Below are 12,774 nucleotides of genomic sequence, written 5' to 3' on the forward strand. Positions count from 1 at the left end.
GCGGGCGTGCGCGTGCGCGCGTGCATCACGTGACCAAAGGACCTAACACCACTGGCTGATCTGTGCAAGTTTGCAGACCTTGCTCTGGCCAAGAAAGTCAGCTCTGCCTCCCTAGCCCCGTCCCCACACTCCCCACACCCCCAACCCCCTCTTGTGGTCACGCCCCCTCCTCCAAGTCCCGCCCCTAGCCCAACCCTACCCAGCATGCACCTCGCCCCTGCTAAATACTCTCAAGCAAGTCCCCTCCATCCCTGTGCACAGCGTGAGGTACCTGTAATGGACTAGGATTGTGCAGCTTCATCGGAATTCAGTCATCTGGTGACCCCAGCCTTCCTGTATTTTTCACCATATCTGGAAACTCAATGAGGCACAGATCACTGGTATTCTGTTGTTCCAGATATTTCCATGTTGGTTTAATGCCAGCCTGTCCCGGAGTGGTTCTTAATACCCAGCTACGCCTTCCCCTGACACAGTCTGGCAGTACAGACAAACTGTTCAACTTCCTTTGCTCCAGTCTTGCTTCCTAGAGGACACTGATGCCCAAATACAGCCTTTTCTGTAAAAATCCAGAAGGCATCTTCTGGACATTAGCAGAAAACAGTACCACAGTAGAAGACAGGACTTTAGAAACGTCCAGTCTCACATTGATCATAAACTCCCCAAACAATACCAAAGGCAGCTTTCCCCTGGCTCCTCTTCCCAAACTTGGCATAGAAATTAGTACATAGATCAAGCTGGCCTTGAATCATGGTGATCCTCCTGCTTCAACCTCCTGGGTGTAGACATTACACATCACTGGACAAGATAGTTAATAGATTGGAGCCTATTATTATTATTATTATTATTCACCCTTTCAATGACCTAAGTACTCAACTATGACAGCCATCTTTTGAAGATTCTGCCAATTAAAATATAGTGCTAAGTTAAAACACTGCAAAAATTGCAAAAAAACACTTGTGGGTATAGGGACATGAGAGTTGTAGAATTTTCTTTAAGTTGTTTTTGTGGTACTGGAGATAGATAGATAGCACATCAGGCAGGCAAACACTTAACACTTTTCCTTTGATACACACCTCTAGGTCTGTCTCCTTTTTTTTTTTTTTTTTTGGTAAAATAGATCATTATGTTTTATGTTAGCATTTAAAGCATATAATTTTTTATGTGTCAATGTGAGTGAAAACTGTGGATCCCACATAAATTAACTCATCCTATGAACTCAAGAGCAGTGGTCCTGGCCACTGCTGATATGTGTTCTCTGTCACCCTATTCCATCCACTTGGGGATCAGGTCTTTCATTTCACAAGGAAGAGAAAAGCAAGAAAACGTGTCTATTCCCTGTGCAAAGTATTTTTACATTTACAGCTAAATTAAATGCTTTCTTTGCTTTTCTCATATTTTATATGATTTGTCTCCTCGTTTCTATTCAGTATAGTACTTGAAGTTCTAACTAGAGCAATAAGACAACCAAAGGAGATCAAGGGGAAACAAATTGGCAAAGAAGAAGTCAAGATATCACTATTTTAGATGATATGATAATATCATCATACACAAGTGACCCCATAAATTCTACCAAAAAACTTCTACAGGTGATAAACAACTTCAGCAAAGTGGCTGGATATAAAGTTAACTCAAACAAATCAGTAGCCTTTGTTTATACAATTGATAAACGGGCTGAGAAAGAAGGGAAATAACACACTTCACAATAGTCATAAATCATATAAAATATCTTGGTGTGAGTCTTACCAAATAAATGAAAGACCTTTATGACAAGAACTTTATGTCTCTCAAGAAAAAAAAATTGAAGAAGACTTCAGAAAATGGATACAAAAAGTGTGGTTCATATACACAATGGATTAACATAGTAAAAATGGCCATCCTCCCAAAAGCAATCTTCAGATTCAATTCAATCCCCATTGAAATTCCAACACAATTTTTCATAGGCATGGAAGGAGCAATTCACAATTTCATGTGGAAAAATAAAAAACCCAGGATAGCAAAAACAATTCTTAACAATAAAAGAACCTCTGGGGGAAATCACTATCCCTGACCTCAAGCTATACTACAAAGCAACCATGATAAAAGCTGTATGGTATTGGTACAGACAGGTTGATCAATGGAATAGAATTGAAGATCCAGAAATGAACCCACACACTTAAGGACACTTGATCTTTGAAAAAGAAGCCAAAAATATACAATGGAAAAAAGAAAGCATCCCCAACAAATGGTGCTTGTCTAGCTGGCAGTCTGTATGTAGAAAAAAATGAAAATAGATCCATATTTGTCACCTTGTACAAAGCACAAGTCCAAGTGCATTAGGACATCACATAAAACCAGATACAATGAATCTAATAGAAGAGAAAGAGGGAAAGAGCCTTGAACTCATTGGTGTGGGGGACATGTCCTCAACAGAACGCCAATGGCTTAGGCTCTAAGATCAAGAATTGATAAACGGGATCTAGTGAAACTGGAAAGCTTCTGTAAGGCAATAGGACAAATCATCAACCTACAGATTGGGAAACTATATTCATTAACCCCACATCTGATATAGGACTAATATCCAAAATATATAAAGAATTCAAGAAGCTAACCACCCAAAACCCAAATAACCCAATAAAAAAAAATGGGGTATAGAAAACTAAACAGAGAATTCACAACAGAAAAAGGTCAAATGGCTGAGAAGCGCTTAAAGAAATGTTCAAAGTCCTTAGTGATCAAGAAAATGCAAATCAAAATGACCCTGAGATTCCAACTTACACCAATCAGAATGGCCAAGATCAAAAACTCAGGTGACAGCACATGTTGGCAAGGATGTGGAGAAAGAGGAACGCTCTTTTATTGCTGGTGGGATTGCAAAAAGATTCAACCACTCTTGAAATCAATCTGGAGGTTCCTCGGAACATTGGAGATAGATCTACCTGATGACTCAGCTATACCACTCCTGAGCATACACCCCGAAGATGCCCCACTATGCCACAGAGGCATGTGCTCCACTATGTTCACAACAGCCTTATTTGCGATAGCCAGAAGGTGGAAATAACCCAGATGTTCCCCAACAGAAGAATGGATACAGAAAATGTGGTTCATTTACACAATGGAATGCTATTCAGCTATTAAGAATGATAACATCATGAGTTTTGCAGGCAAATGGTTGGAGCTAGAAAATATGCTGAGTGTGATAACTCAGACTCAAAAGGACATGCCTGGTGTGTACTCACTGATAAGTGGATGTTAGTTTAAAAAGTACAGAATACCTAGGATACAATCCACAGATCTCAAGAAGGGCCCAAGTAGGAAGGCTTCAATCCCACAGGAGGCACAAGGAGGTAGGATCCTGGGTGGGAGAAGGAATGGGGATGAGGAAAGGGGATCATGATCAGGTGTAGGGGTGAGACAGGAAAGAAGCCCTATGGGCCGGCAGAATGAATGGAAATGCACAACCTGGGTGGGGGGGGGGGGGGCTCTAGAAAGTACCAAGGTGAGAGAGACTCTCAGGACTCAAAGGGAGGAATCTTAGATGAAATGCCCAGTGGTGGCGAGAGGGAACATGTAGAGTCTACTTCTAGTAGAAAGACAGGACGTCAAGTGAACGGATAGGGTTGCCATCCATGGTCAAAAAATTCTGACCCAGAATTGTTCCTGTCTAAAAGAACCAAGTGGACTAAAATGGAGAAGAGACCGAGGCTTGAAGGACAGTCCAGTGACCGGCCCAAGCCACAAGGGGGAGCTCCAAGGCCTGACACTGTTACTGATGCCGTGTGCTTACAGACAGAAGCCTAGCCTTGGTTGTCCTCTGAGAGCCCCAATAAGCAGCTGACTGAAACAGATGCAGATACTTACGCCCTAGTCGGGGACCCCTGTGGTTGAATTAAGGGAGGGCTAGAAGAAGCTGAGGAGGACGGTGAGCCCATAGAAAGAGCAGCAGTCTCAATAACCTGGACCCCTGAGATCTCCTGACCCTGAGCCACCATACACAAGCTGGTTCGACCCCCCACCCCCACCCCCACCCCCCAGACACACACACACACACACACACACACAAACACACACACACACCAAAAGCAGAGGACTGCCCTGTCCCTGGCGGGGGTAGGGTGGACATCCTCTTGGAGACAGGGGCAGGAGGGGAGGAATGGGATGAAGAACTGGGGGTGGGGGGAGGAGACAGATGGGAGGGGGCAACAACTGGACTGTAAAAAAATTAAAAGTAATAAAAATGAAAAGAAAAAAAAAGAAAAATAACTTTCCCAGACGTAGGACTATCATGTGAAGCCCCTGTTGGCCACAAGATGGCAGTGTAGTAAGAATTTTACTTGCTCTGTCCTAAGAGCTTTTTTTTAATTAATTAATTATTTGTTTGTTTGTTTGTTTGTTTGTTTATGAGATACAAGAAAACCCACAGACTCAACTAATTTAAGCTTATATGGGCTCAGAAACAAAGTGGCATCAGGTAGCGTACATGGGACTGACGTAGACCCTTTACACACATATGGTACATATTATTGTTCCACTTCTGCAGAGAGTCACATGGGAGCCTGATGAACTCCTGTCATGTTGGAGTCAGAAGTAGCAGGAGAATAGTTTAAGCTAAATATGCGTGTAACTGCCAAGAAGAAAAGGACATGCATTTGAAAAAGAGCAAGGTCTACATGGGAGGGCATAGCACAGGAAAGGAAAGGGGGGGGGTTGATTATATTACAATCTAAATCGATTTTCAAAAATTCAAAAAACTAAACACTGGCCTGAGCATGGCATGAGCATGTCATAACACCTGCTCTGTGATATTGACTGGATGCCTAGGTTGCTGGACTCATTACAATGCTATGTTAGATCTTGGGTTTGCCAAGACAGTCCTATGTAGCCTGACACAGGTATAGGTCTTTCAGCTAGTCAGACTATCCAAGGGCTTCCACTCAGTGAGTCTTGGGGAAAGGATATGTAGTTAAAGAGAGGAGTATGGTTCCCTCTCCTGAGACCATGAGGAAACCTTGCTCCTTGGCTTTATTCCTTTGCCAATCAGAGAAGGTCCCCCATTCAGCCAGTGTTGTCATAGGGAGACCCAACTTACAGTTTCAGAAGCTCGAGTTCAATATGGGAATCTCAGGTCAACTTTACCATTGCACAGGTTCGGCGTGACCGTGGGAACCTGAACAGACTGGTGACTTCATGGGACCCATGTCCCAGAGAAGCTCCTCCTGCACATACATGCTCAGGCAGGATGCAAAGGAAGAAGGTGTGCTGGTCAAGGCGTGTCAGTGAGGCACAAGGCCTGAGTTTGTCCACTCAGAACAGAATGTGACGTTTTGAACTGTTTGTGGCTTCAGACCACATGTGGCTACGTCCTGCAGCAGGCTGGGAACAAGTAGTAGGAAAAAGCTGCTCTAAACAGCAACCAGTAAATCAAGAGTGGCTGTCTCTTGTACAAATGCTACTTTCCTGAGAATTCTCAAGCCCCAAATCCATACATGGATTCACCCAGTCACTAGGACCTGAGGTTACACCCTTTAGGCACCATCTGTGCTCAATAGTGCAGTCAGTACTACTCAAAACATGAGGCTTAGGACACTGGAGATCCCGCAGGATCCTGTGCATCTCCTAGTCTACAACATGCTTAGTCCCTCGTCAAAGTACTTTGCAGTCTTTGCAGTACCAGATTTTCTTAAAAGTTCTTGCACATTGGTTCCTCTTGAGACTCTGTGAACTCTTCCTGTGACCCCCTATAAAGTAGAAGTTATTGATGTCTGTCATAGGATTTTATTGCTGTGAAGCGACATCATGACAATGGAAACTCTTATAAAAGACAGCATTTAATTGGGGCTGGCTTACAGCTTCAGAGGTTTAGTCCATTATCAATCTTCATGGCTGGAAGCACAGCCGTGTGCAGGCAGACCTGGTGTTGGAGGAGCTGAGAGCTTTATTTCTTGATCCACAAGCAGCAGAAAAAAACTGTGTACCACACTGGCATTGCACAAGCATAGGAGTCCTTAAAGCCTGCCCCAATAGTGACACACTTCCTCCAGCAAGGCCACACCTACTCTAATAAGGTCACACCTCCTAATAGTGCCATTCCCTATTGGTCAAGTATTCAACAGGAGTCTAGGGGGCCCAACCTATTCAAACTACCAAAATGTCTGAAGTACAGAGGTCCAGGGCAAGCATTCTGTCTCCAAAATGAGAAGAGAAAAATAGCAAAGTTATTTAGGCAGACATTAGCTCCCAGAATAAGATGCCATCATTTGGGACACTCAAGAGTATGACTTGTATCCAAAGGTCTGTTTAGCATTCCCACTTTCTGTGAAAGCAAGAGCACGTGTATGCGTGCGTGCGTGTGCACAGAAGTGTGTTGCTGCTAAAACCTCATCCAATCTGTTCTTCTTTTTAATTTTGGAGACGAGTTTTTCTTACTAGCCTGGCACTTACTCAGAAGTCACCAAATGTGGTAGTTTGTGGGACAGAGCACTCCGGAACACTGGGGTTACAAGTGTATCATCATACTGAGTTATTGTTTTTACATAAGTTCTAGGGATCAAAATCTGGTCCTCACGTTTGCAAGGTAAGCATATTATTACTTCAATATATCCTCAGTCCTGGAGCTAGTTTTAAACAAATACTAATTGTTCCCAGTGCCATGAGGGAAGGATGTGTGTCTTCTACCCCTTACAGTAGATAAAGCTCTAAACTGGGACAACACAAAAGACTGTCATCAAACCACTTGGTGACCATAGTTCTCTAACTCCCTAAGTACCAAAGGGTTGGTTGCGTATGGGTCTTATTCTAGTCTTTGTATGTCTAGATTATCCCCAGGCACAGTGCCTATGTGCATGAGACTCCCATTATTTTTTTTTCTTGGAGAAGTGAATGTTGTAAATACTGTGGTGCAGAAACATAAAGACCTCAACAAGGAGAACAACCATGGTAGATAAGTCAGGAACAAGCTACTTCAATGAGTTTCAGTCAGTGTAAAACTAGTGATACCAGGAAACAAAGTCATGGCGTTTTAGCTTAAAAAAAAATACAGAATATAATGAGTACATGTGTGTCTGCATACGTATTTGCATGCAGTCATATAAAATACAAGCAAGAGCCCAAAGAGATACATCAGATTGTTTATCTTTGAGTAGATGATTGATACTTTATCTTGCGAATACTGAATAGTAGTAAAACAGTGTAAGAGCTTGTATGAGACAAAACCATTCAGGGTTTTCTTACAGACAGGGGCAGGTGTCAGCCAGCCTCTATAAACCACACCAAGCAGTTTTGGTTTTAGTGAAGAAGGTGATACATGCCTTTAGTTTCTCAGCTGCTCTAAAAGATTAAGAGTGGAAGTTGAAAAGTCGTTAGGAAGGTCATATAGGTAGGAAGGTCATATAGGTAGCAAGGTCCAGGTGAAGAACTTGTATTACAACAGAGAAAATAAACTTGGGAGAGCAGCGTGGATTTGAAGTCAGTTTGCAGGGGGAAACTGGGTTTCCTGAAGGTTGAGTGTAGACTGAGTGCATTGATGACAGCCTTCCATGTGTTGCTAGATGTTGGGACCACATAGCTGTATCGAGAAGACAGAGGATAAAAGAATTGGTTTGGGGAAAAGTCCATGCCAGCTGTTTTCAGTCTGAGACATGATTCATTTCATTTGATGAAGCTTAATCTGGTCAGGTTACAAACTTCTCAGTTTCTGGTATCCGAGGATTACAAATAGTTGAGATAATTCAAAGAAGCTGTGGGCAAGATGGAAAGGTGGGACCAGGCTCTAGTAAAGTCCACTCTGTTACAGAACTGTGCTGGCAGGAAGATGCTTGCACAAAGTTGAAGAACATGGAAAAATGGAGGTTGCTAGAGGCCAAAATTGTTTTGAGTAAGGCTCTTCCAAGTTTTTCCATTTAACCATCTGTTTTGCCCAAGAAATTTGTAAATGACCCAAGGTACACATAAATATATAAAATAGATATACAAATCAAATATTTAATAATGATAAATCGTAATGAAGTCATTTAAAAATAGTTATTTGTTACATATACAATTTGCCATTTACTGAAGACAAGGAAATTTGTGTGTTGATAGGATAGATGCACTTGCCTATTTTACATGAAGAATTTAATCTTAGCTAAATAAATAATAAATCGCATGGTATGTGCAGGGCATCATCAACATTTTCAGAGTTGGTGGATATTTTGATTTTTAAAGCCCTCAAAGATGATATCACAACTTTGCATAAATACATAGTACAAAATGATAGAATTATGTTTAGGACCATTTCATAAATTATTGGAAGTTCTGTCCTAATGCAAAGCCAGAATTAATTTAACTCATCGTTTATGAAACTTTAGACAGAAACTGAGTGAGTAATTCTTTAAAAAGTGAACCTCCTAACCCGTTAGAATCTATAGATATCTAATGAAGGATGACACAGAAAAATTATAATCTTTGTTTTCATAATTAAGTTGTTCTGTTGCTAGGAGAGCAGAAAGCTGTGGGCAGAGAAGCAATGCAGCTGAAGCTGTGTAGTACTAAGCTGTGCCCGGCTGTCTCAGGCATCAGTGATTGACGCTGTGCGGAGTGACATCATGCAGTACACAGTCACGTGTTCAGAACCATGGCTGTGGTGCAGCTGCCCATCAACACTGCTGAGTGCTGCCAGATTTAGTAGTTCAGATTCCTACAAGTGTGACTTTAGGTTAATTATAGGTCACTGCACACTCAGAAATCTTTCACTGTTGCCCATGGTCTTGTGATCGTCACAATTACACGAACTATGTAACTATGGGGTTGTGACCTACAGTCTACATAGCTGTGATGCAGAGAACAACTCCCAAAGAGAAAATGTTGAATAAAGGGACAAAGGTTTTCTCTGATTTGTTTTAAAATTGTTTAAAAATTATTACATGTTGGTAATTATAAAATGATTGATGTGATGTGTGTGTTATTTGTCTCTCCTGGTTTCTTAAGTGAGTAAGGGACATGGAGATAACCGCGAAAGAACAACTAAATGCTTTGTTGTGCTATCTTCGTGTTTAAACAAAAACCTTCAACTTTGTATATCTAAAAACTCATTTTGAAGGATTCACATATATAATTTTACATAAAGATGATGATTGATAGTGACTTTTCATACTTATTTTTTTCCTTTGACAAATGTGATCTTTCAAATAACAAACCAGTGTTCCAGAAGGAAAGAAAGTAAGATGAGGACAGTTTCAGGTCAAAAGAAAATAAATTGCAGATAGTACAAAGAGCTATCCTGATGCCTTATCCAGTTCCTGTTGTCAACAGCTTATATTAGTATGTTAGGTTTCATTTATTGCAAGTAGTGCTTCATGTTATAACTAATACAATTATATCAGTAGCAGCTAAAGATAGAGGCATCATTGTTCACTTATCTGTGTATCTATAGCTATCATATCTATCATCTATTTATCTATCATTGATCTATATCTATTTATCCATTATCACTCATCTCTCATCTACCTATAAGTATCTATCACCACCAACCTATCATATCCGTCTATCTATCTATCTATCTATCTATCTATCTATCTATCTATCTATCTTACCTACATATCATATCATATCTATCTACTTTAGCTATCTATCATCTATCTATCTATCCTACCTACCTATCATATCTATTATCTATCTATCTATCTATCTATCTATCTTACCTACATATCATATCATATCATATCTATCTACTCTAGCTATCTATCATCTATCTATCTATCTATCTATCCTACCTACCTATCATATCTATTACCTTTCTATCTATCTAACCTACCTATCTACCTATCATATCTATCTATCTGTCTATCTATCTATCATCTATCTATCTATCTATCAATCTAGCTATCATCTATCTTATGGATCCATTTTTTTAAAACGAGGTCTGATGATATGACCTAGACTGTGCTGGAAGGAATTCACTATGTAGCCTAGGTTGGCCTCAAACTCATAGCAATTCCCCTGCTTTATTCTCCCAGGACTGGGACTGCAGGCGTGCCTACCATGCCTGGCCAGACAGTTTTAAATGCTGTGTGATTATTAGCTTTTCCTGAGATTTGGTCAGTTTTAAATCTCTCTATGCTGAAAACAATGTTCTACTGCCATCTACTGTCCCAAATTCTTTCTCGGTTTTGATTTCCGAGATTTTGCTTCCTTATTCTTTCTAACATTTTATAGCCATAGATTTCCTTTCAGTTTAATCTTCCACTACTTCAAAAAAGACCTTCCTGGTAAGACGTTTTTCAATCGTTTAGATCTCCTTTCTTGTTTAAAAATCACTCCTGATCCTACAACCTGACATGCCATCCAAAATAAAATGTAAAAAGTTTTCTGTATAGCAAGATGACTCGAAAGGGATTGTTTAATTTAGTAAAAAAAAAAAAAAAAAAAAAAAAAAAAAAAAACAAGACTAACCTGAAGCTTAGAGAGGTCAAGTCACACGCTGGCAGTGACAACCCAGGAGTTCACTCAGATCCAGCACACACTGCTTAGCTGTCTCAAGGAGAAAGAGGATCCTGGAGATGTAAAAATGAATGGGGACAAAGTCAGCTTCTGCAAGGATCTCTGAGTCTAACACAGAATCAGCGAGACTGTCACAACACACTTCTATAGTACAAGTCCTCCCAGAGGGCACAGGACGAGTGCTTTAGAATCAAAATAGGAAAAAGGAATAAGCCAAGCTCTAGGGACAGTTTCTTGAATGAACTAGTCTTAAATTACACGTAAAAAGGAACAGTGTGAACAGAAAGTGAACTGGTAAGAAAGACACTCCAGAAATAACATCAGAGGCATAAGTAAGAGCACTAGCACATGTGTGAGAAGCATGTTTCTAGAGTGGAAGACCACAGAAGATGAGGGGTGGGGCAGAGATGCAGCTGAGATCAGACACGAAGGAACGTGTTATCTCTTTCAGGAAGCACAAAGGTCATCTTTGTGATGATGGAGGACCAGAGAGCAGCACCGTGCATTACTGTGTGTCCTTGGAGAGACATGAACACAAGGCTCCCAAGAGGAGCTAAAGAAATGATTCTGTCCACATCCAGTTTAATGAACCAATGAGCTTATCAAGCTACATGAAATTTAAGTGTATCTGAGGGGCTACTTACAGCACCATGGGTGAGGGGCGACTTACATGAAGCCTGGGTTACGAGTTACTTACCACAGCATCCATCTATGGGCCCCTGAACTGTTATACCATTGAAAAGGATGACCTCCCAAAAGTTGTGTAGACAGAGTTCTACCATTAGTTAGATTTCTTGAATATTCCAAAGACCACAGGCAGCTGGGCAAGAGCTTCTGGTATACTCCAGAGAGCCAGGACAGAAATATGCTGGCTGGGGCCTGGGAGAGGAAGTGACTGTTGTCTCAGATGAGGGCAGAATGTCCCTCTCCCCTTCTGTGAGGAAATTTTAATAGGCTCAGTCTTGTGTGGGGAATTCCATCTGCTCTGTTTAAGAAGGTAACTATCATTACATCCTGCCTGGGAGAGTGTTTCCTAATAGGCATGTGAAGAGATTGCCAGAATCTATTGAGTCACAATATTTTACTAATATGTAAAAAAAAAAAAAAATATGGATGTTTAAGTGATCAGTGAAGAGGCAGCCAAGACAGGATGGAGCATAAATTCTAGACACTGGGAAACAAATGAATGGCACATCTGTAGTGAGTGGACCACAAAATATGAGCTGAAGACTCAAGGATTATCTCGAAGTTTTAGTGACCTAGTTGATGGGGGTGCTGGCAGCCTGGGGGGGGGGTTACAAGATGTTACATGCTACAAATCAAGGGAAAGAATTAAGGGAATGCTCCCCATTACATCACTGAGTAGGAAGAGTCTGAAGTAGAAAGGAACAGAATGTGAGGGAGGGACATGAGAAGTGTGAATGGGGAGAGCGAGAGGGAAAGCCAGTACCATAACCCCAGCGCTTGGAATGCTGACACGGAAGGAACAAGAATTTCAGGCCAACTTGGACTGTACAATGACTTGTCTCAAGCACACACACACACACACACACAATCAGAAGGCCTTGGAGGGAAAGCACACAATCTATAAGAAATAAAACTTGGGTTATCTGATATATTTTGCTCGGTGCATCAAAGGGAAGGAACTTCTCAGTGACAGATGACAAGATCTGTGTGTGTGTGTGTGTGTGTGCACAGCCATTCATGTTCACCCATATAAGGCTGTGTGTAGAGGAGGCTGTGAAGCAGGCAGCCTGTGGAGTGTCCTTAAGAGGGGCTAGTCCACATAGACTGTATTCCTCCATACAGATTTGTGTCTATGGTGATATTTTGACCAGTTACTTTTGATTTGAGTAAGGTGTTTATTTATTCATTTGGTCTCATATTCTAGCCCAGGCTGGCCCAGAATTAACTATGAAGCCTAGGTTATTGGACTTGAACTTGTGATAATCTGAGATTATTAGCCAGCAGCTGCCACCCCCTGCTGACATTGGCTGAGCAATTGAAATGCTAAGTAAGAGATTCATAAATTAACCTTTTCATCATAGGGTGTGATTAACTGTTTTAGAAACTAAATTAAACAATCCCTGAAGTTATAGTTTGGAGTCATCTTGTTATACAGAAAACTTTTTACATTTTACTTTGGACAGCATGTCAGGTTGTAGGATCAGGAGTGATTTTAAACAAGAAACTAGATCTAAACTATTGAAAAAGGTCTTACCAGGAAGGTCTTTTTGAAGTAGTTTCTTGGTCTTAGCTTCTCCTGGCACAAGGAATTTTGTGAAGTCCACCTCCAATTGCCTTTTTCATTTATAAATTAGT

Source organism: Apodemus sylvaticus, chromosome 23 (genome assembly GCF_947179515.1).
Source record: "Apodemus sylvaticus chromosome 23, mApoSyl1.1, whole genome shotgun sequence".
NCBI lineage: Eukaryota > Metazoa > Chordata > Mammalia > Rodentia > Muridae > Apodemus > Apodemus sylvaticus.